This window comes from Paroedura picta, chromosome 12 (assembly GCF_049243985.1).
Source record: "Paroedura picta isolate Pp20150507F chromosome 12, Ppicta_v3.0, whole genome shotgun sequence".
In the NCBI taxonomy this organism is placed as follows: Eukaryota; Metazoa; Chordata; class Lepidosauria; order Squamata; family Gekkonidae; genus Paroedura; species Paroedura picta.
In genome coordinates this window covers 40,248,147-40,254,537 of record NC_135380.1, presented here as the reverse complement: position 1 = coordinate 40,254,537, position 6,391 = coordinate 40,248,147, and positions in this window count along the sequence as shown.

Sequence of the window (6,391 nt, the reverse complement as noted above, 5' to 3'; positions counted from 1 at the left end):
GATTCAGTCCCTGCCATCTACACAGAATGCGATTTCCATTTGGATTTGGGGTGATTTAAAATTTCCTTCTGTAGCAAGAAGGATTGATTCGGAGTGACCCTACCTTTATTGTGCCATATCTTAGAGTGCTTTTAACCCTCAATATTTAAAGGCTCTTTTGAATCTGGGCTCTCCTCTGTGGTAGAGGAGCCGTGATTGGCCACAGGTGGTCATGTGACAAACTTGCCTTAAAGGAGAAGCCCTTAATTTCTCTCAACTTCTGTCGATCCTGGATTATTTCTCCCTTCTCTGCCTTTTTTGATCCTCTTCCCCCATGTCAGGGTTCGAGGGGTCCGCTCCTCTTCTTTGCTCCACCACGGTGTCGGCAGATGGGAAGGCAGGTCGGATTAGCACTTGAGGCAGATAGTCGACGTCTCAGAATGGAGTCCACCGGGAAACCCGGGCTGAAACTCCCGGGCTCGTGATAGTTTCTTGCACTATCCCGAACCCCCCCTCCTCACTGACGCCGACCTCTCCCATTAAGTAGCTTTCCTCCCTCGCATCCCCCACCCACCGAACCCTTAAAGGAGAAGCTCCGGCGTCTTGCATCCGTCGTTTCAATCTTGGGCGGCCCCTTGCCCGGCCAAGACTGCTCCTCACTCCTCTCTGGTCCCCCAAGTGTAAACACTGCTCCTCGTTGGGGATTCCCCCCGCTGAGGACTCCCCTAGACCCGGCTCTGCAGGGTTGGATAAAGGTCCAGGTGATACGTCTCTCGTTGGTGAGTCCCCGGGTAGGAGCGGCGAAGTCGGAGAAACCCCGACACCCCACCTCCAAGAAAAGAAAGAGGCTCCCTGCTTGGCTCCTCCCCCCCTTCAAGAAAAGAAAGAAAGAGGCTTCTCTCCCCCCCCCCCTCTGAACTACCCTAACCACGTGCAGAACACTTTCCTGTTTCAATGGGGGGAGGGGAGAGGAAGATCTGAGTTCAAAGCAATCTGAATTCAACAGGATTGACAATGGAATAAACAAAGTAAGTGCAGACTCTGCCCTGGTATTTCTATTGGGATGATAGGAGCAATCCTAAATAGTTTTCAGCAGTAGTAAGTCCTATGTTATTCAATAGGGCTGACTCTCAGGAAAACAGATTTTGGATTGCAGTTCTGATATCTTTAGTGAAAAGGATCTCCTTTTCCAAGAGTATGTATTTATTTGCTTCACATAGACCCCACTTTTCTCCCCTATGGGGAGCAGCTTACAAAATTATCCCTTTATCCATTTTATCCTCACAATGACTTATCTAGGTAGATTAAGCTGAATTGTATGAATGGCCCAAGAACACCTGACAGGTTGCCATGACAGAGAAGAGATTCTAAACTTGATCTCTGAGATCCTGCTCTAGCACACTAATCAGTAAACCACGCTGGCTCAATAGAGTAGACCAGCCTTTTTCAACATTTCACTGTTGAGAAACCCTTGAAACTGTCTCCTGGCTTTGAGAAACTCCAGAAATGGCATGATTGTGAAGAATATGATTGCTCTGGACATGCCCACCTAGGGTCCTTCCCACCCCCTCCATGGCCATCATTGACCATTTTTTTTTGGAGGGGGGGTGGATTGACATCATCATATCACCCAATAAATGTTTAACAATTTTCTTTAAAAAACATTAATTAGCTCCTACCTATTTGGGAAAATCTTCCTGGGTCATCATGAAACCCCAGCGTTTCATGAAACCCTGGTTGAGGAGGCCTGGGTTGATTCTGCACTTACTTTGTTTATCCCATCATGGATCCTGCTGAATTCAGATTGATTTGAACTCAGGTCTTCCTCTACCCGCCCCCCCCCAAAAAAAACAAAAGTGTTCTGCACATGAGCCTTCGGGGAGGGTGGTATATAAATCTAAATAAATAAATAAATAAATAAATAAATAAAATGATTAGGAAAGCTCAGAAATGAGGGGAGCCGAGCACAGCAGGAGGCTCTTTTTTTCTTTTCTTGAACGGGGGGGGGGGGGGATTGGAGACAGCAGAGGAGGGGGAATAAATCCATGAGGCAAATTTCTGCCAAGAGAAGTTAGGGCTTCCCCTTTAAGGGAAGCCTTGCAACCTGGGAACCAGGAACTGACGCCCTGGCCAATCAGGTCTTTTATACAGTGCTGGAGGCTCGAGGCAGCAAGTTAGTTTGGGAAAAGCAGAGAGCTGCACCTTTACTCATCCCGATTTTTCAGGTATTGGGGGTTATATCCAGGATATCGTGGGGGAAAGGTAGGGTCACTCCAGCTCAATCATGCTTGTTGCAGAGGGAAAATTTAAATCACCCAAAATCAAAATGGAAATCGCATTCAGTGTATACGGCAGGGACTGAATCGACCTAGTATTGGAATAAAAGCTGTGTGCAGATTCAGCCCTGGAGTACACCATACTGGATTCAATTGGCCAGTTGACTAATAATGGAATAGATTGATCACTCATCTGACAGCATTACACATATCCATCTAAATGGATCTATTTGCCCATTTATTAACAATTAAAGAAAATGCAGATTTGTATTTAAAAAGGAAACAATATATAGTTCCCCCTTCCAAAACATTCCATAATCAAATGTTGAAAATCACCCAGAGGTTTTAATGGCAGTTTTCAACAAGGCTATTGAACAAAGAAGTTGAAAGTTCCACCATTTGAGATGGATGGATGTAAACTGTACCTGTATCAAAAGTAAAAAAACTCTGTGTCTGTGTTTACTGTAGATTTTTTTCTTGTCTTCTGCCCCCCGGCCCCCCAAAAATGCCCAAGAGAATTTCAACAGCAAAGTGCAGCCAAAGTAACTCAAAATATACTTCACAGAATGGACAGCATCTGGAGGAATCATTTAATTGTGGAAGACATGCTGAGAACCCCAATTTCCATAAAAGGAATCCATAAAAATGAGTGTGGGGAAAAAGATATCAGTACTAAACTGTTTGATCTGTTTTAGGAGCGAAGGAACAAACAATAGAATTTCAAGGTGGGGAATCTAGTTCCACAACAAAGATTCTGCATGTATTTGTTTTTTTGCTATTTGCATTTAGAAGATAGTGCTATGTTAAGTCAAGTCAGATTTTACTGCATGTAGCCATAAGCCATTACAATATAAAAAGACGATTTTTAAAAGATTTTAAATATTTCAAATCAGTAATAACATAGTAAATAAGAGAATGAGCAATCACAGAGAACAATTACTAATCACCATAAGAATATTTCTAGATTACATATATCCACCTATCCTACAATTATTCTAGGGCAATTTCTGCACATAAGTAAAAACAGTGTTATGCCAGCTGAATGGCGTAATGCTAAATAATATCGCACCTCCCAGCCCCTCCTCACCGGTTTGCTGTCTCGCTGTTCTCTGCCATCATTTTGCGCTTTTCCACCTCCACAACTGCTGCTGGAAATGGTGTAAGAGAGCAACATGCTTTAAACGTGACTCTCTTCCATCTGTCAATCAATCCAGGCAGCCAATCCCCTTTCTCCATGTTTTAAAGGGCCCAAAATTTTGTGATTAGCAGCTTGGTACTGTTTACTTAGGCAAGCTGAATTCACAGGGGTCGGCAATATCACAGAGCAGGCTGGATTGGCTGAACAAGGGAGAGGGAGGCAGGTGTGAGGGGAGAGGAGGCAGATGCCTTTAGCACGTTTGAGCCTTCATACTTTCCCTCTGCTGGTTGCCTGTTGCCTGCTCTCTTGTAGTTTCCACGAAATAGGTTGAGGATTCCAATGTATGTGATTCCCCAACTAGCGCTGTAAAATGGAGGATGTTGCCAGCTGCCTGGGCACAGGATGTTGGCAACGTCATATGGAAGGGCTGGAATATTACGACTACATAAGGTAAGCATTTCACTACATTTGAAGGGTGCGGAAATGAAGCTCATATTCGCTCTCTGCAAGACCACTTTAGCCCTAATTTTTGTAGAAGAAGAAGAAAAAGAAGAGGAAGAAGAGGAGGAGGGGGAGTTGGTTCTTATATGCTGCATTTCTCTATCCGAAGTGGCCTTATACTGAGACCATTGGTTCACCAAAGTCAGTATTATCAATTCAGACTGGCAGTGGATCTCCAGGTAGAGGTCTTTCACACCATCTATTGCCTGCTCATTTTAATTGGTGTTGTGAAGGATTGAACTTGGGACTTTCTGCATGCAAAACTGAGGTTATTTCACTGAGCCACATCTCCTCCCTGAAGGAGAATAGACTATCTGTGCTCCAGGTCCAGAGCTACTTTCTCCTTGTTCAATTCAAAACTATTGGAACACAGCACAGAGCAGGTCCGTGGAACAATTTTAAAAATCAGTTGTATAAAACATGCTCATCCTCCGCTTTAGCTGTCAAGCTCACAGGTGACTTATTGCAACCCCACCGACTTTTCATTGCTGGAGACATTCAGAGATGATTTGCCATTGGCTGGCTCTGGACATCTTTGGTGGCTTCTCATCTAAGCACTAACCAGGGATGACCTTGCTTGGCTTCCAAGATGTGATGAGATCAGGCTAACTTGAGCTATCCAGGTCAGGATATGTTTATCCCTAGTACGTTTAACCATTTCTCCAGGTGAAGTTTTCTAATGAGCTGAGAGTTCAACCCTATTGTACTTCCTCCTGGAAAATTAGCTAGTCAGGTCAGCCTAGATTCTGACCAAGTCCACAACCTTTCCCTTCCTACTTTTGAATTCTACCTTCTAATACCTTCTCCTTTCTCTGTGTTATGGCCATTTCCTTCAGACACTCACTCTTTTGCTTTGTTTGAGCAAGGCACTGAACTGCATGCTTATATTAAAATGAATCTCCTACCCAATCCAAGGCTATGAAAAACAATGAATGTTGGCGAAATTTCATATCATAGATAAATCTGGTAATTGGGCAATAAGATATGTATTAACCAGAGGTACATAAGTACATTCTCAAACACTGAAAGTTACAATTGAACATGATACAAACTCGGCAAGAAGAACCCCATTTTCCTGTAGATTTCTATTGAAAATGTGTCTGACTATTGAATTTCAGCTAGTTTTGACTGATTTAATGGCTTCCTATTACTGTCAATTGTTCTTCACTAAAACGCTCCAGAAAGTTACATTCATTGATTGATTTTAAAGATTTATACCCTGTAAAAAAAAAAAAAAACTCCAAAGGGCTTTCCAGGCAGTGTCCATGAGATTGAACAAATCGTAGCTTCAGGTGTAAGTAGGAATGTACAAATGTGTCTCTTAGTTTGATTTTTTGGGGTATGTCCTTGTGATTTATTGACTCAGTTCTTGGAAGAGGTCTGTCCATGGCTACCAAAGAATCAGGGTTCCTAAAGCTGCCTTGAAAAATGTCAGGACATTGCGGGGTGGGGGGGGGGAGGATGTGATATCACTACCAGGGAACATATTAAGAATTTCCCCTGATCTCTAAATATTTCCCCAAGCTCAGAGTCTTTCTGTAGCCCTGGCTGTGTGATCTGTCTTATTTCTTCTTTCCTCTCACTTTTGATACTCTTTCAGCACTTATCTGTCACAGCATCCCCAAGGATATATTTAGGGGGTGGGGACTGGCATGCTGGCATCACCTGGCAACCTGATGACATTCAAAAGACACCAGACAAAATCCACCAGAGGAGATTTTCTAAATGCCTTGGTCCAGCAGAGAATTCCCCACCCCTGGCTCCAAGTCTCCAACTCTGATGAACCGAGGAGTGGGAGAGAAATGGCCTCCATCATGATGCTTTGGGAATTTCCTGAGTCTTTATTTACTGTCAAACATGATTGCCAGGCTTCCTGCTATCTGATTTAACCACAAAGTTCTGTAAAGCATAGCGTGTCCAATGACATCACTTCCAGAAAATGTACCACAACTTTCCTCTTTTCTAAAGTGACTGAAGCTCTCCCTCATACATACGTATCTAAGGAAATACTCCCCTGCTTTTCACTGACAAGTAGGCAAGGCTCCTCCTTTTCTTCCTTAGGAGGAGTCACTTTTCACTTTGGCCTAATTTGGGAACAAACACATGTCTGCTCAAATTCTCTCTGCCAAATGACTGCCCTAGTTGACCAGAAACTGTCTCTCCTCTCCTCTCCTCTCCTCTCCTCTCCTCTCCTCTCCTCTCCTCTCCTCTCCTCTCCTCTCCTCTCCTCTCTCTCCTCCTGGATCTCCTCCTGGATCTGTCTCTCCTCTCCTCTCCTCTCCTCTCCTCTCCTCTCCTCTCCTCTCCTCTCCCTGTTGATGCTGTTTCACCCCTGTGTAGAGTTCCCAAATCCTGGGGGCCCTCCCCTGGCACCAATCAACTGTCCAGTGGGAGGCCTTACTAGCAGCAAACTGAGGCTTAGGAATTTGTCACCAGTGACTTGATGACATCACTTCGGTGTGTGCTGAAAATGATATCACTGTGTTGCCATCAACAA